The sequence below is a fragment of the Ovis canadensis genome, chromosome 18 (assembly GCF_042477335.2).
Source record: "Ovis canadensis isolate MfBH-ARS-UI-01 breed Bighorn chromosome 18, ARS-UI_OviCan_v2, whole genome shotgun sequence".
Lineage (NCBI taxonomy): Eukaryota > Metazoa > Chordata > Mammalia > Artiodactyla > Bovidae > Ovis > Ovis canadensis.
In genome coordinates, this window is record NC_091262.1 from 51,975,388 (window position 1) to 52,002,510 (window position 27,123).

Genomic DNA, 27,123 nt, shown 5'->3' on the forward strand with positions numbered 1-27,123 from the left:
AACTACTTGGAATTTACTGTAATACATTAGCTAAAATCCCTTTGTCCTGTTGGACTGATGATCTCTTCCTTAGTGGAAAAACAACTGCTTGTATCCTGTTTAATTTTTCTCATCCTAGATTCAGATCTTTATATTTCACTTAAGATTATACTACACAAAAATATTCTTCCAGAGACTGAAAAATCACAGACAAGACAATGATACCTACCTTCATCACTTCTATTCAAGATAGTGCTAGAAGCCCTAATCATTTTTCTAGGCAAGCAGATACATAAATAGAAAAGGAAGAGGCAACATGATCTGTTAGCAAAGATATGATTTTATATGTGGAATACCAACAAGATTACACACAGATACAAAAAAAAAAAAAACCTATTAGAATAAATTGGTTCAGCATACTTGCAGAATATAAAATCAGTAAACAAAAATCAATGTCTTTTAGATGCTAAAAATGAATGATATAACAAGGAAACTAAGAAAATTTCATTTGCAATGGCATCAAAAAGAATAAAATACTTAGGAATAAAGTTACCCAAGGAAAAAAATTACACAGTGAAAACAACATGTTACTGAAAGAAATGAAAGACACAATAGAAATTCACCTTGTGTACACAGGCTGAAATACTTAATATTAAGATATCAGTATTACCAACAGTAATCTACAGATTCAAAATGCAATCTCTATCAAAATTCTACTTGTGTTTATTGCAGAAATAGAAATTCATCATAAAATTCATGGAATCTCAAAAGACCCCAGATGGCTAAAACAATTTGAAAAAGAACACAGTTGGTGGTCTCATGTTTCTGGATTTCAAAACTTATTACAGAACTACACTAACCAAAACAGTATGATTCTGGCATAAAGACAAACATATGTCAATGCAGGAACCACAGGAGACACAGGTTCGATCCCTGGGTAGAGATGATCCCTTGGAGGAAGAAACAACAACCCACTCCAGCATTCTTGCCTGAATGATCCCAGAGACAGAGGAGTTTGGGGGCCGATAGTCCTTGGGGTCATAAAGAGTCAGACACGATTGAGCAGCCATGCACACAGCTTCATAGACCAATTAAATAGAATAGAGAGCCCAGAAAAAAGCTGTAACATATGGTCTAACAGTTTTCAACAGGGTCCCAAGGTGATTCAATGAAGAAAAAGCAGTCTTTTCAACAAATGGTATTGGGAAAACTGGATCAGTTCAGTTCAGTCTCTTAGTCATGTACAACTCTTTGTGACCCTATGGCCTGCAGCAAGCCAGGCTTCCCTGTCTATCACCAACTCCCGGAGCTTGCTCAAACTCAAGGCCCTTGAGTCGGTGATGTCATCCAGCCATCTTATCCTCTGTCACCTCCTTCTCTTCCTGCCTTCAGTCTTTCCCAGCATCAGGGTCTTTTCCAATGAGTCAACTCTTCGCATGAGGTGGCCAAAGTACTGGCGTTTCAGCTTTAGCATTAGTCCTTCCAATCAATACTCAGGACTGATTTCCTTTAGGATGGATTCGTTGAATCTCCTTGCAGTCCAAGGGACTCTCAAGAGTCTTCTCCAATACCACAGTTCAAAAGCATCAATTCTTTGTCACTCAGCTTTCTTTATGGCCCAACTCTCACATTCATACATGACTAATGGAAAAACCATAGCACTGACTTGATGAGTCTTTGTTGGCAAAGTAATGTCTCTGTTTTTTAATATGCTTTCTAGGTTTGCCATAATTTTTCTTCCAAGGAGTACATGTCTTTTAATTTCATAGCTGCAGTTACCATCTGCAATGATTTTGGACCCCAAGAAAATTAAGTCTTTCACTGTTTCCATTGTTTCCCCATCTATTTTCCATGAAGTGATGCCATGATCTTCGTTTTTTGAATGCTAAGTTTTAAGTCAACTTTTTCACTCTCCTCTTTCAATTTCATCAAGAAGACCTTTAGTTCTTCTTCACTTTCTGCCAGAAGGGTGGTATTATTTGCATATCTGAGGTTATTGATATTTCTCCCAGCAATCTTGATTGCAGCTTGTGCTTCATCCAGCCTGGCATTTCACATGATGTTTTCTGAAGATAAGTTAAATAAGGAGGGTGACAATATACAGCCTTGATGTATGTTGAAAACTAGATATCCATGTGCAATAGAATAAAGATGGACCCTTACGCCTCTTACAAAAATTTACTTTAAATGAATATTTTAAAAGTGCAAAATATTAGTCTGAAATAAAGTATAAAATTATTAACCAGTCTAAGCATAAGAGATAAAACTATAATAAGCCTAGTTACCATCTGCAGTGATAGAAAGATATTACATAATTATTGACTGTATTTCCCACACTGTACATTTCATACCTGTGATTTGTTTATATTGTAACTGGAAGTTTGAACCTCTTAATCTGTCTCACCTATTTTTCTCTTCCCCCTATCCCTCTCCTCTCTGGCCACCACCTGTTTGTTCTCTGTATTTATAACTCTGCTTCTGTTTTGTTATATTTGTTCATTTGCTCTGTTATTTAGATTACACATACAGTATTTGAAATCATGCAGTATTTATCTATAACTGCCTGACTTACTTTACTTAGTATAATAGCCCTAGATCTTTCCAAAAGGTAAGATTTCCTTTTTTATGATTGAGTAGTATTTCACTGTGCCTGTGTTTATGTATATATGTGTATGTGTATACACAGACACACACACAACATTCCAACAGACGTATATCTTCTTTATCCATTTATCTTTTGATGAGCATTTAGGTTGTTTCTATATCTTGGCTATCAATAATGTACCAATAAACCTAGGGTGCATATATGTTTTCTAATTACTGTTTTTGCTTTCTCTGGCTGAATAATGCAGCAGTAGAAATGCTGAATCTCATTTTATTTTTATATTTTTGAGGAACATTTTTCCTGCTTTCCAAAGTGGCTGCCCCAATTTATATTCCCACCAACAGTGCACAAGAGTTTCCTTTTCCCACATCCTCACCACACCTGTTGTCATTAATGATAGCCATTTGCTAGATAAGCTGTCTAGCATATCTAGCAGTGAGGTGATACCTAACTGTGGTTTTTATTTGCATTTCCCTGGTGAGTAGTGATGTTTAGCAACCTTTTATGTGTCTGTTGGCCATCTGTATGTCTTAGGAAAAATGTCTGTTCAGGTATTCTGGCCATTTTTTGCACAAGTTGTTCATTTTTTATGTTCAGATGTATCAGTTCTTTGTATACTTAACTTGCTACCAGATATATCACTTGCAAACATCTTTTCCCATTCAGTAGGCAGCCTTTTTTGTTTTGTTGATAGTGTCCTTTGCTGTGCAAAACCTTTTTAGTTTGATTTCCCATTTGTTGATTTTCGCTTTTGTTTCCCTTGCATGAAGGGACATATCCAAAAAAATATTACTAAGACTCATGTTAAAAATCTTACTGCCTAAGCTTTCTTTTAGAAGTTTTATGGTTTCAAGTCAATCATAAACTCTCTTTTGAATTTATCTTTGTGTATGGTGTTGAAAGTGAAAGTGGAGAGTGAAAAAGTTGGCTTAAAGCTCACCATTCAGAAAACGAAGATCATAGCATCTGGTCCCATCACTTCATGGGAAATAGATGGGGAAACAGTGGAAACAGTGTCACACTTTATTTTGGGGGGCTCCAAAATCACTGCAGATGGTGACTGCAGCCATGAAATTAAAAGACGTGTACTCCTTGGAAGAAAAGTTATGACCAACCTAGATAGCATATTGAAAAGTAGGGACATTACTTTGCCAACAAAGGTCCATCTATTCAAGGCTATGGTTTTTCCAGTGGTCGTGTATGGATGTGAGAGTTGGACTGTGAAGAAAGCTGAGTACCGAAGAATTGATGCTTTTGAACTATGGTGTTGGAGAAGACTCTTGAAAGTCCCTTGGACTGCAAGGAGATCCAACCAGTCCATTCTGAAAGAGATCAGCCCTTGGATTTCTTTGGAAGGAATGATGCTTAAGCTGAAACTCCAGTACTTTGGCCACCTCATGCAAAGAGTTGACTCATTGGAAAAGACTCTGATGCTGGGAGGGATTGGGGGCAGGAGAAGGGGACGACAGAGGATGAGATGGCTGGCTGGCATCACTGACTTGATGGACGCTAGTCTGAGTGAACTCCGGGAGTTGGTGATGGACAGGGAGGCCTGGCATGCTGCGATTCATGGGGTTGCAAAGAGTCGGTCACGACTGAGCGACTGAACTGAATTGAATGGTGTGAGAACACATTTCAGTTTGATACTTTTGATACTGTCTAGTTTCCCCAACATCATTTATTGAAGAGGCTGTCTTGTCCTCATTTTATATACTTGCCTCCTTTATTGTAGATTAATTCCCCATGTAAGTGTATGTTCATATCTAGGCTCTCTATTCTGTTTCATTGCTCTGAGTGTGCATGCGTGTGTGTTTATGCCAGTACCGTGCTGCTTTAATCACTGTTGCTTTATTTTTTTTTCTGTTTTTTTTTTTTTAATTTTTATTTTTACTTTATTTTACTTTACAATACTGTATTGGTTTTGGCATCGAAATCATTCCAAGCATCTTTTCTGACCATAATGCATTAAGATTAGATCTCAATTACAGAAGAAAAACTATTAAAAATTCCAACATATAGAGGCTGAACAACATGCTTTATTTTTATAGTTTGAAATCAAGGGGTATGACATCTACAGTTCTGTTCCTCTCTCTCAAGATTGTTTTGGCTCTTTGGGGTCTTTTGTGTTTCTATACAAATGTTAGACCTATTTGTTCTTGCTTTCTAAAAAATGCCATTATGTTTTTCTAGTTCTCTGAAAAATCCCATTTGTATTTTGATAGGAGTTGCATTTAATCCATAGATTGATTTGGGCAATAAGATCATTTAAACAATATTAATTCTAATCTGTGAGCATGGAATACCTATCCTTTTTTTTTACTCTTCAATTTGTTTCATCAGTGTCTTACAGTTTTTCAAGTACAGATCTTTTATCTCCTTAGTTATTCCTAGGTATTTTATTCTTTCTGAGACAATTTTAAATGGGTTTGTTTTCTTGATTATTCTAATAGTTTGTTGTTGGTGTTATAGAAATACAACAGCTTTGTGTATACTAACACTGCATCCTGCAACTTTACCAGCAACTTTTTTTCTCGGGGTTTTTTGGTGGTGTCTTTAAGATTTTCTATGTATAGTATCATGTCATCTGTAAACAGTGATAGTTTTCTTTCTTTCTCTTCCAATTTGATTCTTTTTATTTCTTGTCTGAATGCTGTGTCCAATACTATGTTGAATGAAATTGGTGTTGAATAACAAAATAGTGTGTTGAATAGCAAGACAAAAATCTTTGTTCTGTTCCTCATCTTAGTGGAAATGTTTCCAATTTTCAGAATTGAGAATAGTGCTACTTTTGGGCTTGTGATATCTAGTCTGTGTTCAGGTATGTTCTCTCTATATCTAATTTGTTAAGAGTTTTTATCATGTTGAATTTTATCAGATACTTTTTCTGTATTTCGAGATGATCCTGTGCTTTTCATTCTTTAACTTGTGAATGTGGTGTGTTACATTGATTGATTGTGACATTGAAAAATCCCTACATCCTGTGATAAAACCCATTTGACCCCAGTGTATGAGCATTGGTTGAATTCAGAATTCAGTTTTTTTGAGTACTTTGCAACTATGTTTATCAGTGATCTTGGCCAGAATTGTGTGTCTGTGTGTGTGTGTAATATTTTTGTCTACTTTTGGTGTCAGGGTAATGCTGTCCTCCTCAAATGAATTCCAAAGCATTCCTAACCTCTCATTCTGTTCATCCAGTCTTCTCCTGAGATATTTGAACATATTTGCACTCATGACCTTGAACTCTCTATCAGGTAGATTGCTTTTCTTATTTCTTCTGGTGTTTTATCTTGTCCCTTTGTTTGAAACATATTCCTCTTATCAGTTCATTTAGCCTAATTTGATATTTTTTTTCTTTCTATGTGTTTGGTAGGTTGGTTATGTTTCCTGACTTTGGAGAAGGAGCCTTTTGTAGGAGACATCCTATGTGTTCCAGCAGCACACCCCACCTCTAGTCCCCAGAGCTGTACGCTCTAGGAGTCCTGTTGTGACAGCCTGACCGCTGTGGGTGGACTGTTAGGAGAGGCTGGCTCCCAGTCTCGTTGATTCCCATTACCAGCACAGTGCAGTGGCTGCAGATTGCTTTGGGGTGGGCCCAGGTCATGAGGTGGCTGTGGTTCCCTGGGAGTTTTGGGTCTCATGCTGGCCCACTAGTGGGCAGAACCAGATTCTGTGGTGTGTGATTGTGGGTCTCATTCTGGATTTAGTGTTGGCCCTTTGGTGGATGGGGCTAGTTCCTGACAGGAATGACTGTGGGTTCTGGGGTGTCCCAAGCTGGTACTGGCTTGCTGGTGATTGGGACTGGATCCCAGGGGGCTTGCTGAGGGAGCCAAGTTGTCTTGGAGCTGGTGCTGGCCTGCTGTGGGCAGGTCCAGGGCTTGGGATACCAGGTTAATTGCTGGCCCACTGGTTGGCAGAGCCAGGTTCTAGGGTCTCTGGCTACACAGTGCTGAGAGTCCAGGAGCTTTTGTTAGCCTTCAGGGCTTGTTCCTGACATTGCTGACTATGGGGTTCACATTGCTTTGGTGAGTGGAGCTGGATACAGGGACAGCTGGCTGAGGGGCCTATAAATCCTCGATGTGGTGCTGGTCTGCTGGTGCGCAGGGCTGGGATCCTGGGGCTGGTGCCACTCCGCTTGTGGCTCATGGCTAGGTCCTGAAAAGGCAGGCTTCGGGGCTCAAGTGATCTTGGGACGATAAATCACCTTTTATAAATCTATAATAGATAGACATGTGGGGCCAGAATTCAGGTGATCCCATGGCTGGTATCTGCCTGCTTGCCAACACCAGTGTTCTTATGGTAGAATGAACTCAAAAAAATGGTTTTTACCAATGTCTGTGTCCCCAGGATATAGACTATATAGCAACCAGAAGCTCCAGCTGCTTCCTACCTCTCTGGGAAGCTTTCCACTTACAGCAGGTCAGCCTGACCTATGCTCCTTCCAAATTACTGGCCCTACCCTTAGGGAAAGTTTGACTGCAGCACTGGAGTATGTGGAGAAGACCAATGTGGATTCTGTGTTTGTAAACTTCTAAAACAACCAGAATGACAGAGGTAGGGAATCTGCTCTATCCTTCCTGGCCCTTTATGCTGAAGCAGCTGACAGTGATTTCCCCTTTATAGGAGACCTTCCTCCCCTCACTCTAAAGGGCATGTTCCGGCAGTTCAGGGATTCAACACCCATCCCCTTCTCCCCACCAAGGAAATTAGGCACCTAGTATTCTGTTCCAGAGAAGGCAATGGCAACCCACTCCAGTACTCTTGCCTGGAAAATTCCATAGACAGAGGATCCTGGTAGGCTGCAGTCCATGAGGTCACTAAGAATCAGGCATGACTGAGCGACTTCACTTCACTTTCACTTTCACCCTTAGTCCTGGAGCATGTGAGACTTTGTGTGTGTCCTTTAAGTGAAACCGCAAGTCACTCAGTCATGTCTAACTCTTTATGACCCCATGGACTATACAGTCTATGGAATTCTATAGGCCAGAATACTGGATTGGGTAGCCTTTCCCTTCTCCAGGGGAATCTTCCCAACCCAGGGATCAAACCCAGATCTCCTGCATTGCAGGTGGATTCTTCACCAGCAGAGCCACAAGGGAAGCCCAAGAATACTGGAGTGGGTAACCTATCCCTTCTCCAGGGGATCTTCCTGACCCAGGAATTGAACCAGTTTCTCCTGCATTGCAGGCGATTCCTTACAAACTAAGCTATGAGAAAAGCCTGAGTTTTAATTTCTCACAACACCATGCCACTATGGAAAGTAATACCTACTGTCCTCAAAGCCAACTCTTTGGGGGATTCATCTTCCCAGTTTAGGATCTCTGGGCTTGGGATCCTGATGTGAAGCTTGGATGCCTTACTTCTTGGGGAGAACATCTGTAATTATCCTCCCAATTTTGGGACACCAGTGCAAGGATATGGAGAAGGCAACGGCACCCCACTCCAGTACTCTTTCCTGGAAAATCCCATGGGTGGAGGAGCCTGGAAGGCTGCAGTCCATGGGGTCTCAAAGAGTGACTTCACTTTCACTTTTCACTTTCATGCATTGGAAATGGCAACCCACTCCAGTGTTCTTGCCTGGAGAATCCCAGGGATGGCAGAGCCTGGTGAGCTGCCATCTATGGGGTCGCACAGAGTCGGACACGACTGAAGTGACTTAGCAGCAGCAGTGCAAGGATATGTGTCTTGATTATAATGCATCTCTGCCCTTCCTACCCACCTTATTTTGTCTATCTCATGGATCTTTCCTGATAGTATTCAATCTTTCTCATCAATAGCTGCTCTTTATATAGTTGTAATTTTGGTGTGCCCATGGAAGGAGGCAAGTTCAGTGTCTGCTCCACCATCTTGGCCACTCCCTCCCATCACAGATTTATTGTGCCCCAGGAACATAACAGAGTGCCTTAATGGAGATTGTTGTTCAACTCTTAGCTAGAAGAGTTACCTGTTTTGAATTATATTAACATACACACACATTTTGGAGAAGGCAATGGCATCCCACTCCAATACTCTCGCCTGGAAAATCCCATGGATGGAGGAGCCTGGTAGGCTGCAGTCCATGGCGTCGCTGAGGGTCGGACATGACTGAGCGACTTCACTTTCCCTTTTCACTTTCATGAATTGGAGAAGGAAATGGCAACCCACTCCGGTGTTCTTGCCTGGAGAATCCCAGGGATGGGGGAGCCTGGTGGGCTGCCGTCTATGGGGGTCACACAGAGTCGGACACGACTGAAGTGACTTAGCATACACACATTTACCTGCAACAAATATTTATTACCTATGAAACTCATTCATTCTTCATATATGTAAAATAGGAAAGCAACTATACAATATTGGTGTTAGCCTCATGCAGAATTTTAGGATCTCATTAAGAGCGTCTTAATGATCAACTGATAATCAACTCTATTTTGTGGTTTAACAGAGGGAGAAATTGGATATATAACAGAACTCATCTCTTTAACCAGTGAGCAGTGCACATCTATTTAATGTGTCACCGAAGTGATAATATTCATTATTTGTAAAATTCTGAACTGGTAACAGATGCCACCAATTTCTGCCTGACTGATCACATATGACCCTTCCAAGCATGAGTGGATCATATTTTCTGTGGTTCATTAAATATAGAGCCATCACACTTCCCCATTTTAGAGTCATTTATACATTTACTAATAACCCATTGAAAATATACCAATTCTGCTAATCGTTGGGAAGATCATAGAAATCATACATTCCTACCTCCTATTCATTGAAGGAATACCTAATACATTAACTTTGTTTTTTGTTTGAACCCAAATAGGAATGGTGAATTTAGTTTATTTATAATTCTTTATGATTTTTGGATTAATGTATATATTCAACTCATTATAGTAAGCCTAAAACATTCTTCCTCTAATATCTAGTTTACTATATGCTGTTACCCATGTAGACCAAATCTTTTCTCTCATATATGCTAGAACTTCACATTTGAAAATGACAACTAAGATCTGATAAGGCTTTTGTGCTTGTTTTCATGATAGATATCGTCAGCTCCTTCAGCTTTAGTTATGTGACTCAATTATCCAGACCACCATCCCATAGATTTCTGTTGCACTTTAGTGAATTATTAAAATATGGCACCCAAAACATATCACATGCCTCACAAATACCCCAAGTGTATTAAACAGTGAATTTCTCCTTTTCCTAACCTATATTAAAAGCACCATAAGATGATAATGATTTTCTAATTATATGGCTGACTCATAGTGAGTTGAAGGAAAGTAAAACTCAATTTTTTTTTCACATGAATTTCTAAAAGGTATCTTCCTCATCCCTTATTTTTACAATTTGTATTTACAATTTGTACAATTTTACAATTTGTATTTTTGTAATGTATGCTTGCCTTACATTTGTCACTCTTAAAACTTATCTCTTAAGATCCTTAATTGCAGCCTTTCAAGACCGCTTGATTATATAATGGAGTATTTTAGCATTTCATTGTCAACTTCGGGTTGTGATAAGCATGGAGCGACTTAAGAAAGGTATGATCGAGAACTTGAGCCTGAGTGTGAAAAATGTTGACTCTTCTCTTAACGGTAACTTGAGGAAAATTATTTCATGTGGGTGTCTCTTGCTTTCATGTTTATAAAATGAAGGTGTTGATAGTTGTACTTCCTATTGTTGTTGTGAGCATTAAATGAGATAATACTAAGTATTTGATACTCAGTAACTTTCTTGTAAGTGCTATTAATAAAATGATACATTTTATTGCAGAAGACTGAATCTTAAAGGTGTGTATTAAAATGTCATAATCATTTTATTAAGAATATTCTCTTTTCTAGTTTACCAAGAAGTTTTTCCTAATTATATTAAAAATTTAGATTGGTAACTTTTCTTGCCATCAAGTACATGTTGAAACTTTATGTACTTCTGTTTTGCTTTTGCCAAAATAATAACTTTAATAATATTTATAAGTTTGGCATTAATAGAATATCTGTATATTTTTATTGAGATTTTGTTATATTGATTAGGGAGTAATCATACATACCTATCATCAAACTACCTTACTCTTTTTTTTAAATTTTATTTAAACATAAGTATTTCCACCAAATATTAAATCCAACTATACAACATAGCACTGATTTTTTTTAAGATATAGACTCCACTCTCAGCCTTTCTGATTAATGTGTTTTATTGGGATATGCTGCTGCTACTGCTAAGTCACTTCTGCTGCTGCTGCTAAGCCGCTTCAGTCGTGTCTGACTCTGTGCGACCCCAGAGATGGCAGCCCACCAGGCTCCCTTGTCCCTGGGATTCTCCAGGCAAGAACACCGGAGTGGGTTGCCATTTCCTTCTCCAATGCATGAGAGTGAAAAGTGAAAGTGAAGTTGCTCAGTCGTGTCTGACTTCACGACCCCATGGACTGCAGCCCACCAGGCTCCTCCATCCATGGGATTTTCCAGTCATGTCCAACTCTGTGCAGCGCCATAGACAGCAGCCCACCAGGCTCCCCTATCCCTGGGATTCTCCAGGCAAGAACACTGGAGTGGGCTGCCATTTCCTTCTCCAGTGCATGAAAGTTAAAAGTGAAAGCGAAGTCGCTCAGTCGTGTCCGACTCTTCGCGACCCCATGGACTGCAGCCCACCAGGCTCCTCTGTCCATGGGGTTTTCCAGGCACAAGTACTGGAGTGGGGTGCCATTGCGTAGTATCCCCCAATTCATGCAATTTGACCCATGCAGTCACAAAGAGTCGGACACGACTGAGCGACTTCACTTCACTTCACTTCTGTCTCACTAAATCATAGTGGTAAGTACAGAATTAAATTTGCTTCTTTAAGAAAAAAAAAATCTTGATTTATTACAATGTTTCTGTATAGTGTTCTATAAAAACATGACTATGTAAGTACATTTCCAGATATTCTCTCCTATGATCCATTCCATTTAATTGTAGAACCGTCATCTGTTGTTTCTCTTTAAATGTTGTTGTTCAGTCACTCAGTCATGTGTGACTCTTTGTGACCCCATGGACTGCAGCACACCAAGCTTCCCTGTCCTTCACTATCTCCCTGAGTTTGCTCAAACTCTATGTCCATTGAGTCGATGACGCCATCCCACCATCTCATCCTCTGTCACCTGCTTCTTCTCCTGCCCTCACTCTTTCCCTGCAGGGTCTTTTACAATGAGTTGGTTCTTTACATCACATGGCCAAAATATTGGAGCTTCAGCTTCAGCATCAGTCCTTGCAATGAATATTCAGGGTTGATTTCCTTTAGGATTGACAGGCTTGATATCCTTGCAGTCCAAGGGACTCTCCAGAGTCTTCTCCAGCACCACAGTTCAAAACCATTAATTCTTTGGCCTTCAGCCTTCTTTAAATATTATATTTCAATCCAGAGTATCCAATTGTACCATTGGATATAGGTACTTCTCTGTCAGCTACACAAATTTAAATTTGACAGAAACATTTTAACATAAAAATTGGGTGAGAAGCAACTATTTAACATGTATTAAGAAAGCTGAGCACTGAAGAATTGATGCTTTTGACTGTGGTGTTGGAGAAGACTCTTGAGAGTCCCTTGGACTGCAAGGAGATCCAACCAGCCAATCCTAAAGATCAGTCCTGAATTTTCATTGGAAGGACTGATGTTGAAGCTGAAACTCCAATACTTTGACCACCTGATGTGAAGAGCTGACTCATTGGAAAAGACCCTGATTCTGGGAAAGATTGAAGGCAGGGGGAGGAGAAGGGGACGACAGTAGATGAGCTGGTTGGATGGCATCACCGACTTGATGGACATGAGTTTGAGTGGATTCCGGGAGTTGGTGATGGACAGGGAGGCCTGGTATGCTGTAGTCCATGGGGTTGCAAAGAGTCAGTCACTGAGTGACTGAACTGAACTGAAATAGATATATACTGACATGAAGGCACATTTACTATATGTGGCTATATAAGAAAAAACAGATCATTAACCAGTTAGCTTTAATTTTTAAAGTAGGTCATAAGAAAGAAACAAACAACAACAAAAAAAAACTATCTCAAGAAAGATAGATGGAGGTAGAGGAGAAATAAAATTATTTTAAGGAAAATATGTTGACCAGAGATGGCACTGGAAAGCCTGGTCCCTCAGAAGTCGTGTGGTCCCATCTCTCTGATGTCTCTGCTTTCTTGTGTCTCCTTTCTACACTCTCTTCACCAGTTGGCTCTCTCTATGTAACTATATTTGGAGTTCTTCTCCTCTGTATTTGGCTCCACATAGCTTTGAACATTTGCATCCAGCCCCTTCTCTGACAGCTTTTCTACATCAAAATCTTTCTGCTTCTAGTCACTCTGCTACTGACAAGTTCTTTGTATCAATACTTCAGATCCAAAATCTAAAAAAAAGAATCTGGTTGACCCACTTCATCTTTGCATATTTTACACAAGGAGGTCACAAGGCAACATACAGATGGAGTTTCTTTAGTTCATGTACCTAACTCTTAGATCAGATCAGCTATAGCCTAGGGGAGACTCAGTTACATGGTGAAGAATATGTTTGCTTAGGCATAAGGGAAGCAGGCAGATGATGATTCTCTTTGAAGATGGCATGGGCCAGATAGGCATTGATTGGTTTTTCTATATATTCCTCTGTGTACATATACATTCATTATCCATCTCAGAAAGATAAACCCTTATAGGTCCCTGCTCAACAGATCTACCTGCCCCTGAAATGCCCTTTCTTATCCAGAAAGAAATAGTCCAAGGCTAGTGCTGTGACAATATTAGAGGCAGAGTTGCAGGCTTCATGAGTATTAGCTATCAGTCTCTGGGTCCACACTCTTCAGATTCTGTCCATATTTCTTTTTATGTCACAACCTTTCTAAATATTCTCTGTGCCTGGTCTGAATCTCTGCTATTAAATAATATACCTTTTAAACAGAAAGCACAAGGCCATTTAGAATGTATATAACGAAAGTCACCTGACATTCTGTCCCAAAGGACTGTTTGCCTGGCAATATGAAAACCCATTTAATATTATTATTTAATATTAATAAATATCAACCCTGTTGAGTGCTGAGACACCGTAGAAAACGTGTGAATCCATGAGCTTCAGATCATTGTCTCATTTCAGTGACAGTGGAGTCTGCATTTCGGTCCATAATACAAATTTTCCCATGTTCCACCCTCTTAGAGGATTGATTTACCCACACAGGGGTTCTACAACCAGCAGTGACCTTTGACTATTGATAACATCTATTGAATCTTGGTCAAAAATTTTTTGAACATCTAAGATTTTATAAAGACTCAGGTGACTATCTGAGTCAGTCTTTTGGTGTATTAAACTATGTATCACATAACCATGTTCATTGACCAGTGACGCATAACTGCTACACAGGGGCCAGGAGTGTTAAATTGGCACTTCCATGTTGCTAAGGAACAACCTAAACCTCAAGACTTCATATTTTTAATAGTAATGAATGAATAATCAGTGTTCTTAACAAGGGTAGGACTTGGATAAACAACATCAGAAAGCCTTGCTTTATATTGCCTACTGTTCCTAGACATTCATTATATTCTAATCAAAAGCAAGAAATTTGGAGATACTTATATGAAATTAAAAGATGCTTACTCCTTGGAAGAAAAGTTATGACCAACCTAGATAGCATATTGAAAAGCAGACACATTACTTTGCCAACAAAGGTCCATCAAGTCAAGGCTATGGTTTTCCTGTGGTCATGTATGGATGTGAGAGTTGGACTGCGAAGAAAGCTTAGCGCGGAAGATTTGACGCTTTTGAACTGTGGTGTTGGAGAAGACTCTTGAGAGTCCCTTGGACTGCAAGGAGACCCAACCAGTCCATTCTAAAGGAGATCAGCCCTGGGTGTTCTTTGGAGGGTATGATGCTGAAGCTGAAACTCCAGTTCTTTGGCCACCTCATGCGAAGAGTTGACTCATTGGAAAAGACTCTGATGCTGGGAGGGATTGGGGGCAGGAAGAAAAGGGGACAACAGAGGATGAGATGGCTGGATGGCATCACTGACTCAATGGACATGAGTTTGAGTGAAGTCCGGGAATTGGTGATGGACAGGGAGACCTGGTGTGATGCAATTCATGGGGTCGCAAAATAGTCGAACACAACTGTGCTGCTGAACTGAACTGAACTGAACCATTTATCAGGCATGGGTTGGTTGCTGTTCAGTTCAGTTCAGTTCAGTCACTCAGTCATGTCTGACTCTCTGCAACCCCATGAATTGAAGCATGCCAGGCCTCCCTGTCCATTACCAACTCCCGGAGTTCACTCAGATTCACGTCCATCAAGTCGGTGATGCCATCCAGCCATCTCATCCTCTGTTGTCCCCTTCTCCTCCTGCCCCCAATCCCTCCCAACATCAAAGTATTTTCCAATGAGTCAACTCTTCACATAAGGTGGCCAAAGTACTGGAGTTTCAGCTTTAGCATCATTCCTTCCAAAGAAATCCCAGGGCTGATCTCCTTCACAGTGGACTGGTTGGGTCTCCTTGCAGTCCAAGGGACTCTCAAGAGTCTTCTCCAACACCACAGTTCAAAAGCGTCAAATCTTCCGCGCTAAGCTTTCTTCACAGTCCAACTCTCACATCCATACATGACCACTGGAAAAACCATAGCCTTGAATAGACGGACCTTAGTCGGCAAAGTAATGTCTCTGCTTTGGAATATGCTGTCTAGGTTGGTCATAAGTTTTGTATTGAAGGGTAAAATAGGTTTTAATTCGCTGTACTCCACTTCATTAGCACCATGGATAGATTAGGATAGGACGGTCTCAAAATGGCTGAAGTTTGGCTGGGCAGTTGGGTCGGGGGGTGGTGTGTAACTCCTTTTATGAACCTCTTTACTAAAAGTCTAGCCTTCAACAAACCAGGGATTCAACTTTAACCATTACAGCAGCAGTTGAAATACGTTTGAATTCAATAATGTGCATAGTTTGCTTTTGGCCTGAGTTGTTATTGCTTTTAGAATATGCCAACAAGTAGGAAATGTTTCCAGAAACAGAGGTAGAAGCTATATCTGCCTTTTCTTATCTGCTTCCAGCAGACAACATGGTCTGCAGTTATCCCTTCTCACCAGAGCATGCCTTATTCTCTTGAAACTTCTCTAAAACATTAGTTGCAAGATCCTCCAGAACCTTACACTCAGTGCACACGAGATCCTTTATACTATAGGTGGAGACAATTTAATTACTACTTACTGCACCACCTAGGTCAGCACAGGACTGAGAAAAACATTTCCTGATTGTCTACTTTACCACCTTATAGTAAATATATCATTAGTTAGCAACTTTGTAAGTTTCAGTTTGACTGTTGTAGTTAGAAGCCTACCCAAGTTATGTCCAAATATTGAAGAAGTCTATTATAGCAGTAAGTTTTGATATCAGTCCCTAAATTTAATCTAAAAGAAGTATAACTGTCTTTATTTTCTAAAAACAATTTTAATTTTGGCCTTCACTTGGGAAATATAACTTATTTTAAATATGTCATGATTATAACATCATTTTTGCTTCCCCAAGTTTATGTAATAGTCCAGAGTGCTCATACTATCAAGAGGTTGGAGATAGGGAAATGATTGGGCCCTTGGTTATCAGTCATCTAGTTAGTACAGGGACACCCACTGTCACAGGTACTTAGATCCCTTCAGATCTTGCTTTCTGCTGATTGCCAGTCACTCTTATGGCAAAAGGTATTTTTGTGTGTGTGTGTGTACCTGTGGGCTTGTCTATCAAGACATTCCATGTAATCATATCCTTCCTGGTCATTGTGCAGTATATTCGCTGGTGGCACTGACTGTTTTCACTATATATGCTCTTCTTCTATTCGTCAGCTCTGTAACACTCTTTTTTAGGGGGGCTGAATTATTTCCTTCTTCAAATTCATATGCTGAAAGTCTAACCACAAGTATCTCAGAGTGTGACTGTATATGGAGCCAGGGCCTTTAAAGAGATGATTAAAGTAACATAAGGTCATACGGGTGGGCCCTGGTCCACTAAGACCAGTGTCCTTGTATGAGGACATAGGCACAGATTGAAGATAGCCATCAACAAACCAAGGAGAAAACTTAATCTTTTCTCCCTCCCTCCCTCTCTCTCCCTCTGTGTGTGTGTGTGTATGTTACTGTTTCTCTTTCTGTCTGTCTCTCCCTGTATGACCTGAAGTAATGGGCAAGAAAGATTTACCTTACTTGTTTTAGTAAATATATATAATTTCTCTTTTGTGGCCAAGATACTTCACTCATGCCCAGACATTCCTTTTCCCTTAACTCCTCCAACAAATTCTCAAAGTTCTCCTTATACATAGATAACTAAAAGCAAAACCAAAGAGACACATATATTTTGAATCTATTACTTCCTTCTTCCCTATCAAGATCCATACTTCTCTTGAAATAATGTGCACAAAGCTATATATTTGACTGAGCAGAGTTAAGGGAAAGGGAAACAGAGAAAAATTACCAAGATATCAAAATATTCTTTATGTACAAATGGAATGACATATATAGCATAAAGCTGCAAGTTCAAAAATACAGAAAAATTTACAGAAGGTAAAACAATGCCTCATATGGCTTCTATAATTAAGTATATTGATCTTTTTCCTCTGCCTTTATGGTTTACTTTTTTCTCTTTATCAATTAGCACCATTTTTAAAAAAAATAATTTTCTTCTCTCATAACCTGTCCTGTGTTGGCTACCACCTACTTACTATATGTCTCTTTTTTCTATTTAATAGTGCTTGCAGTTTTATTCTCATTGTCAACTCCAGTGGCCCCAGAAGTTTTGCCCTTAAGTCAAGTACCAATTATAGGAATATAAGACCTAGTGATACAGAACACAACACACTCCTCTGTCATACTACAGTGGTCTGGTAAAGCTGATAGCAAGGAGATGAGGACCTGGAAGGATACAACATGACATGAAGAATGGAAGAGGTAAAATTAAGAAGCGCCTGGAAGTGGTGAGAAATTTCATGGTTGGTCAAGAGTGAAACAGATAAGTAGCTGCCATAAATGTTGACATTGGGAGAAAAAGCTAAGTTTGTATACAATATCCATGAAACTTTTTTCTAGGGCACTTAGCATACAAGTTAACTGGACCCTGGACCCTTAAAGATGCCTACTAATATCTGTACTGATTTTCAAGGTACATTTCAGTCTGATAAGTGTACCATTTAGATATATATCTAAGTTAGCAAAAGGACCCTATAATTTACTAGTTATGTCTGGAGGAGCTAATGTCTAAATTTAATATCTTATAATAGTTCTCAGAAATTTTGTGGGTTAAATATTTAACCTTAGACTTAAAAGTGTTTTTGACTGTGACTTCCTAACTGAAAAACTCAATGTGAAAAGAAGTGTGGATTGAATAAGATATACATTCTTAAGGTTCTTGGAAATACAACTGAAAACTCAGAGAGACTTTACAGAGTTGGTGATGATGGAGTCACAATTATTTGAGAAATAGATATATTTTGGTAATAATGAGGTCTAGTATAGGATGTTTTAGTTCAAAGATCAGGTTAAGGTGATGCTATGAAAATCTATTATGTTTAGTAAGTATAAAAATCTCTCTTGTGAAATTATGAAGTAGAAGCCTTTTTTTTACCCATACCCAAACCTCAAATGACAAATTTTATCAGGAAATAAAGTACAGCTTTTTATGATAATAAAGGCCTCTGTCACAGTCTCATAATATGTCAGGACTGCTAAATAATTATCTACCCAAGACAAAGTACTCCTGAGTATCCAGCAGGTACTATGGAACCTGTGATAAGTGACGCTATGGGGATATGGTAAAAAATAAATATATTTGAGGAAGTTGAAAAATTAATGGAAAGTACCATGCCACAGAACTTAGTATAGGATTTTATTTATCACCAGGACTTAACTAAAAATTGTCCAGAGATACACTAACATATAAGTGAAAGTCCTTGTCAAGAATCCACGAATGTAGATGTCTCCAAGGGCCAGGCAATGATGTAAATAAGTGAAAAGACTGAGTCTAATATGATAAGGAGTGGAGGAGATAGTAGTGAATTTAATATTTCTTGTCATAGCTAAAGTAGGAGTTACTGTGAAACAGATTTTGCTGTTGTGAGGAATACATGTCTGGTTTTGACATATTTTCTAATAAAACCAGAGGTCAGTAATTCAGATTTTTGAGGAATATTTGAATCTTCACATGAATCTAATAAATGTATTAGAGAGTAGGCTTCCCAGAAACGTTTGTTGAGCAAATCTGATCTGCAAATTGCCCTGCGGTTAGTCACCTGAGGGCTGCAGATTTATCTGTGCTATGCTTAGTCACTCAATTGTCTGACTCTTTGCAACCCGATGGACTGTAGTTCACCAGACTCTCCTCTGTCTATGGAATTCTTCAGGCAAGAATACTGGAGTGGCTCTGACATATCACAGCAGGATCCTCTATGACCCACCTCTAAGAATATTGGAAATAAAAGCAAAAGTAAACAAATGGGACCTAATTAAACTTAAAAGCTTTTGCACAACAAAGGAAATTATAAGCAAGGTGAAAAGACAGCCTTCAGAATGGGAAAAAATAATGGCAAATGAAGCAACTGACAAAGAATTAATCTCAAAAATGTACAAGCAATTCCTACAGCTCAATTCCTGAAAAATAAATGACTCAATCAAAAAATGGGCCAAAGAACTAAACACACATTTCTCTAAAGACATTCAGATGGCTAACAAACACAGGAAAAGATGCTCAACATCACTCATTATCAGAGAAATGCAAATCAAGACCACAATGAGGTACCATCTCACACCAGTCAGAATGGCTGCTATCAAAGAGTCTACAAGCAATAAATGCTGGAGAAGGTGTGGAGAAAAGGGAACCCTCTTACAGTGTTGGTGGGAATGCAAACTAGTACAGCCACTATGGAGAACAGTGTGGAGATTCCTTAAAAAACTGGAAATAGAACGGCCATATGACCCAGCAATCCCACTTCTGGGCATACACACCAAGGAAACCAGAATTGAAAGAGACACATGTACCCCAATGTTCATCACAGCACTGTTTATAATAGCCAGGACATGGAAGCACCCTAGAGTCCATCAGCAGATGAATGGATAAAAAAGCTGTGGTACATACACACGATGGAATATTACTCAGCCATTAAAAAAATACATTTGAATCAGTTTTAATGAGGTGGATGAAACTGGAGCCTATTATACATAGTAAGCCAGAAAGAAAAACACCAATACAGTATACTAACGCATATGTATGGAATTTAGAAAGATGGTAACAATAACACTATATGCAAGACAGAGAAAGAGACACAGACGTGTAGAACAGACGTTTGGACTCTGTGGGAGAAGGTGAGGGTGGGATGATCTGAGAGAATAGCATTGAAACATGTATATTATCATATGTGAAACAGATCCCCAGTGCAGGTTCAATGCATGATACAGGTGCTCAGGGCTGGTGCACTGGGATGACCCAGAGGGATGGGAAGGGGAGGGAGGTTGGAGGGCGGTTCAGGATGGGAAACACATGTAAACCCATGGGTGATTCATATTAATGTATGGCAAAAACCACTACAATATTGTAAAGTAATTAGCCTCCAACTAAAATAAATAAATAAAAACAATGCTAAAAAAAAAAAAAGGAAAACTGGAGTGGGTTGCCCTGCCCTCCTCCAGGGGATCTTCCCAACCCAGGGATCAAACCCAAGTCTCCAGCATTACAGGGTGGCTTCTTTACCACTGAGCCACCAGGGAAGCACAGGGATTTGTCTCATAATCTTATTCATAGACCCAAACCTGTATAAAATTCTGTTTCTTCAGGGCACAGCTTCTCTCCATCAGTTCAAGTCCATAAAGAGTGGACAGTGGTTGAAATTCATGGGTCTAATTCATGAACTGGCATCATTCCCAGGGAGATAAATTAAGCTTTAGGCTCTGTAGTCATTTTTGAAAAAAAAAAAAATTTCTCTGTAACCAAGAGTTTACTGTAAAGGACATGGTATCTTAGGGGAATCTGAATAATGTTCATGTGGGAATAGTTGGTAATGAGATCAGAATTTTATACACTAAAACTGAGCCTTTGAAAATACATGTTGTATTTTTTTTCTATAAATTCCCTTTATCTTTATTCATATAATTATCTTCTTACTAGATATTGAAGTAAGAGTCACATGGGTTTTAAATTTGCCATAAAGATATCTCAGCCTCCTTCTTTAAAGCAATCTTTTTCAAGTTAACTAAGTTTGTTATTGTTAAATATGTAGTTTTTTCAGTTCCTGTCTTCTCTGTCTATCTTTCCCTACTGAAGTTTGTATGCAGAAACAGGTGAAAGCATATGCATCAGCTTTCATGTAGAAAGAACTCAGATCCATATGTATTTTCCTGAACCTCAACAATCATTGTTTGAGAGAGGTCATCCTGCTTTTATCTGAAACATTTTCTGTGTTCTCAAGAAGCATGTGGCTGCTGAAACATGTAAGCTGCATTTCACTGGCTCTGGCTGCTGCTGACCATGCCTGGCCTGATACCTGACACTGGTGATTGACTTTATTACTAAAACCCTAGATGCTCTTTGGGAGCCCTAATATTATGGGTCCTGTCAAGTTATAACTCTTTATATTCTCTGTTCCTAATAATTGAGGCATCCCACAATTTTGGCTTAGGTTATCTTCATTGGGTGGCCTCATGGAATTGGAGTCATAAGAGGGGATAGCGCACTTACATCTGAATCCTCTTGCACAACATTTACTAGGTTGGTGTGCAACCTAGGGGACTCCATGGGGCTAATCCAGCCAGGAGAAACCTGGCAGTTATTATCATTCCCTCTGCCATTGTTTCATTTCCAACCTTCCGTCTGAGGTGGTGTCCTGTTATATGTTTTACTCCTTAAAGGAACTTAAGCTACACCCAGTCTGGTTTCAAAGAAATGAAAAAGAAGCCATATTCCTCTAAATTGTTTTCACTTTACAGTGGTAGCTGCTTCCCACTGCTCACTGCCTTCATTCTTTACTCAAGAGTCAGAAAATACCGGTGTGTTCTACCCTGTACCTGATCTCCTCCTCTTTCCAAGGATTGTCATTCCCTCCTTCTGCTGCATAGACAAGCTTCCTGCCTCACATCCTATAACCTCTCTACCTATATGTCACTACAATTTGCAGTAAATGACCTGACAGAACAACATTAACCTGGTAGGACAAGCTTCATTTGGGTTAACACAAAGAGTGATCCTAGCAGGTGTCCAGTGCCATTCGTTCTAGGGCAGGACACAGATGCCTAGCATAATGACTGACATCAGACTGCAAAATAAACCCAGGCCTCTGGCTTTTTAACTTGACAATTCCAGGACACAAGAAAGCAGAGATGGGAAAGTTTTGCTTTAGCTGCCTTTCAGTGTACTGTTTGCACGTTGGCTGAAGAAAGAGAGATGGGGGTATTATTAGGCTGATTCCTGACATGGTGAGGGGGCTGGGGTCCAAGTACTGAGTCATAACCACATTCTGTTAAGTTTTACAGAAAGCCAACGTTTTTCCCCCCGGGAGGCTAGCTGGCAGGAAGCCGAACATGAGTGAATTTAACTCTTACCTCTTACTCAGATTAAAACTAGATTAAAAGAGTGCAAAGGAAATTATTGGCATTTAGAAAAGCCATTCTTGCCACAAGGCTTGTCTTTTAAGATAATTTTCTCACTGTATGTTTAAAAGAGTAAGTATAGGAAACTCAGAGATCTGTTGCTACTTCTAGTATCAACAACTCTTATGGGCCATGAGCTGTAGATTCATACATACACATGGTTTATTAATATGTATAGTAGACATATAATAGGCATTCTCAAGTTTGGCATGTGTACAATGGAACTCTTGATTTCTAGTCACCATCCAAGCCAAACCTGATTCCTCGCAGGAACTTTTATGTCCTAGTTAGTAATTGGTACCACTATTCCCTGTTGAATTAAGTTAAAAAAAGGTTAAGCTTCAATCTCAATTAATCTAATAATACTATTATACCTCACAGGTAATCAATTGTGAGGTCCAGCTAAATCACTTTTTTTTTCCCTTCCAGTCTTATTGAGATACAATTGACATGAAGCACTGTATAAATTTAAGATGAATAGATTAATGGTTTGACTTACATAGTATTATTAAATACCACAAGTTTAGAGAACTTCCATCATCTCATATGATACAAATTAAATAAATTGAAAAGAAATGTTTGCCTTATGAGAACTCCTAGGATTTACTCTTTCTCATATTTAGCATACAGAACAGTTCATTATGCCTTAGTTGTACATCATATCACTAATATTCATTTATAATATAACGGAAGTTTGTATCTTTTGACTACCTTTATCCAATTCCTCCTTCCCCTAGCACTCATCTTTGGTAACTACAAATACCTATTTTTATATGAGTTTATTTTTGAAGTATAATTAACTTACATTACTATGTTAGTTCCTGGTACAAAACAAAATGATATGCTATTCCTATATGTTTCAAAATGATGTCTAGTTATCATTTGTCACCATACAAATTTATTACATAATTATTGACTACATTCCCCACACTGTACATTTCATACCTGTAACCCTATATTTTTTAATTATTTATTTTAATTGGAGGCTAATCACAATATTGTAGTGGTTTTTGCCATACATTGACATGAATTAGCCATGGTATACATGTGCTCCCCATCCTGAAACCCCATTCTACCTTCTTCCCCATCTCATCCCTCAGGGTCATCCCAGTGCACCAGCCCTGAGCACCCTGTCTCATGCATCAAACCTAGACTGGCGATCTGTTTCACGTATGACAGTATACATGTTTCAATGCTATTCTCTCAAATCATCCCACCTTCGGCTTCTCTCACAGAGTCCAAAAGACTGTTCTTTACATCTGTCTCTCTTTTGCTGTCTCAAATATAGGGTTATTGTTGCTGTCTTTCTAAATTCCATAAATTTGCATTAGTATACTGTATTGGTGTTTTTCTTTCTAACTTACTAAACTCTGTATAATAGGCTCCAGTTTCATCCACCTCATTACAACTGATTCAAATGTATTCTTTTTAATGGCTGAGTAATATTCCACTGTATATATGTACCACAACTTTCTTTTCAATTCATCTGCTGATGCACATGTGGGTGCTTCCATGCCCTGGCTATTATAAACAGTGCTGCAATAAACACTGGGGTACAGGTGTCTCTTTTGATTCTGGTTTCCTTGGTGTGTGTGCCCAGCAATGGTATTGCTGGGTCATATGGCAGTTCTATTTCCAGTTTTTTAAGGAATCTCCACACTGTTCTCCATAGTGCCTGTACTTGTTTGCATTCCCACCAACAGTGTAAGAGGGTTCCCTTTTCTCCACACCTTCTCCAGCATTTTTTGTTTCTAGACTCTTTGATAGCAGCCATTCTGGCTGGTGTGAGATGGTACCTCATTGTGGTTTTGATTAGCATTTCTCTGATAATGAGTGATGTTGAGCATCTTTTCCTGTGTTTGTTAGCCATCTGTATGTCTTCTTTGGAGAAATGTGTGTTTAGTTCTTTGGCCCATTTTTTGATTGAGTCATTTATTTTTCAGGAATTGAGCTGTAGGAGTTGCTTGTACATTTTTGAGATTAATTCTTTGTCAGTTGCTTCATTTGCCATTATTTTTTCCCATTCTGAAGGCTGTCTTTTCACCTTGCTTATAGTTTCCTTTGTTGTGCAAAAGCTTTTAAGTTTAATTAGGTCCCATTTGTTTACTTTTGCTTTTATTTCCAGTATTCTGGGAGGTGAGTCATAGAGGATCCTGCTGTGATTTATGTCAGAGAGTATTTGCCTATGTTTTCCTCTAGGAGTTTTATAGTTTCTAGTCTTATGTTTAGATCTTTAATCCATTTTGAGTTTATTTTTGTGTATGGTGTTAGAAAGTGTTCTCGTTTCATTCTTTTACAGGTGGTTGACTAGTTTTCTAAGCACCACTTGTTAAGGAGTTTTCTTTCTCCGTTGTATATTCTTGCCTCCTTTGTCAAAGATAAGGTGTCCATATGTGCAAGGAGTTATCTCTGGGCTTTCTATTTTGTGCTATTGATCTATGTTTCTGTCTTTGTGCCAGTACCATACTGTCTTGATGACTGAGCTTTATAGCATGGTCTGAAGTCAGGCAGGTTGATTTCTCCAGTTCCATTCTTCTTTCTCAAGATTGCTTTGGCTATTCAAGGTTTTTTGTATTTCCATACAAATTGTGAAATTATTTGTTTTAGTCCTCTGAAAAATACCACTGGTAGCTTGATAGGGATTGCATTGAATCTATAGATTGCTTTGGGTAGTATACTCATTTTCACTATATTGATTCTTCCAATCCATAAACATGGTGTATTTCTCCATCTATTTGTGTCCGCTTTGATTTCTTTCATCAGTGTTTTATAGTTTTCTATATATAGGTCTTTGTTTCTTTAGGTAGATTTATTCCTATGTATTTTATTATTTTCATTGCAATGGTAAATGGAATTGTTTCCTTAATTTCTCTTTATGTTTTCTCAGTGTTAGTGTATAGAATGCAAGGGATTTCTGTGTGTTGATTTTATATCCTGCAACTTTACTATATTCATTGATTAGCCCTAGTAATTTGCAGGTGGAGTCTTTAGGGTTGTTTATGTAGAGAATCATGTTATCTGCAAATAGAGTTTTACTTCTTTTCCAAAATGAATTCTTTTTATTTCTTTTTCTTCTCTGATTGCTCTGGGTAAAACTTCCAAAACTATACTGAATAGTAGTGATGAGAGTGGGCACCCTTGTCTTGTTCCCGATTTTAGGGGAAATGCTTTCAATTGTTCGCCATTGAAGATAATGTTTGCTGGGGGTTTATCATATATGGCTTTTATTACGTTGAGGTATGTTCCTTCTATTCCTGCTTTCTGGAGGGTTTTTTATCATAAATGGATGTTGAATTTTGTCAGAGACTTTCTCTGAATCTATTGAGATAATCACATGGTTTTTATTTTTCATTGTTAATGTGTTGTATCACATTGGTTGATTTGAGGATATTGAAGAATCTTTGCATCCCTGGGATAAAGCCCACTTGCTCATGATGTTTGATCTTTTTAATATGTTGTTGGCTTCTGTTTGCTAGAATTCTGTTAAGGATTTTTCCATCTATGTTCATCAGTGATATTGGCCTGCAGTTTTCCTTTTTTTGTGGCATTTTTGTCTGGTTTTGGTATTAGGGTGATGGTAGCCTCATAGAATGAGTTTGAAAGTTTACCTTCCTCTGCAATTTCTGGAATAGTTTGAGTAGGATAGGTGTTAGCTCTTCTCTAAATTTTTGGTAGAATTCAGCTGTGAAGCCATCTGGTCCTGGGCTTTTGTTTGCTGGAAGATTTCTGATTACAGTTTTGATTTCCGTGATTGTGATAGGTCTGTTAAGATTTTCTATTTCTTCCTGGTTCAGTTTTTGAAAGTTATACTTTTCTAAGAATTTGACCATTTCTTCCAAGTAGTCCATTTTATTGGCATATAGTTGCTGATAGTAGTCTCTTATAATCCTTTGTATTTCTGTGTTTTCCGTTGTGATTTCTCCATTTTCATTTCTATTTTTGTTGATTTGATTCTCCTCCCTTTGTTTCTTGATGAGTCTGGCTAATGGTTTGTCAATTTTATCTTCTCAAAGAACCAGCTTTTAGTTTTGTTGATTTTGGCTATGGTCTCCTTGGCTTCTTTTGCATTTATTTCTGCCCTAATTTTCATTTCTTTCCTTCTACTATTCCTGGGATACTTCATTTCTTCTTTTTCTAGTTGCTTTAGGTGTAGAGTTATGTTATTTATTGGATTTTTCTCTTGTTTCTTGAGGTAAGCTTTTATTACTACGAACCTTCCCAATAGCACTGCTTTTATTGAATCCCGTAGGTTGTAGGTTGTGTTTTCATTTTCATTCATTTCTATGCATATTTTGATTTCTTTTCAATTTCTTCTGTGATGTGTTGGTTATTCAGAAGCATGTTGTTTGGCCTCCATGTTTGAAATTTTAATAGTTTTTTTTTTTCCCCCTGTTGGTTTGATTTCAAGTTGCTCAGTCGTGTCCAACTCTTTGCAACACCATAAATCACAGCACGCCAGGCCTCCCTGTCCATCACCAACCCCCAGAGTTCACTCAAACTCATGTCCATCGAGTTGGTGATGCCATTCAGCCATCTCACCCTCTGTCGTCCCCTTCTCCTCCTGCCCCCAATCCCTCCCAGCATCAGAGTCTTTTCCAATGAGTCAACTCTCTGCATGAGGTGGCCAAAGTATTGGAGTTTCAGCTTTAGCATTAGTCCTTCCAAAGTACACCCAGGACTGATCTCCTTTATAACGGACTTGTTGGATCTCCTTGCAGTCCAAGGGACTCTCAAGATTCTTCTTAAACACCACAGTTCAAAAGCATCAATTCTTCAGGACTCAGTTTCGTCACACTCCCAATCTCACATCCATACATGACCACTGGAAAAGCCATAGCCTTGAGTAGATGGACCTTTGTTGGCAAAGTAATGTCTCTGCTTTGGAATATGCTATCTAGGTTGGTCATAACTTTCCTTCCAAGGAATAAGTGTCTTTTAATTTCATGGCTGCAA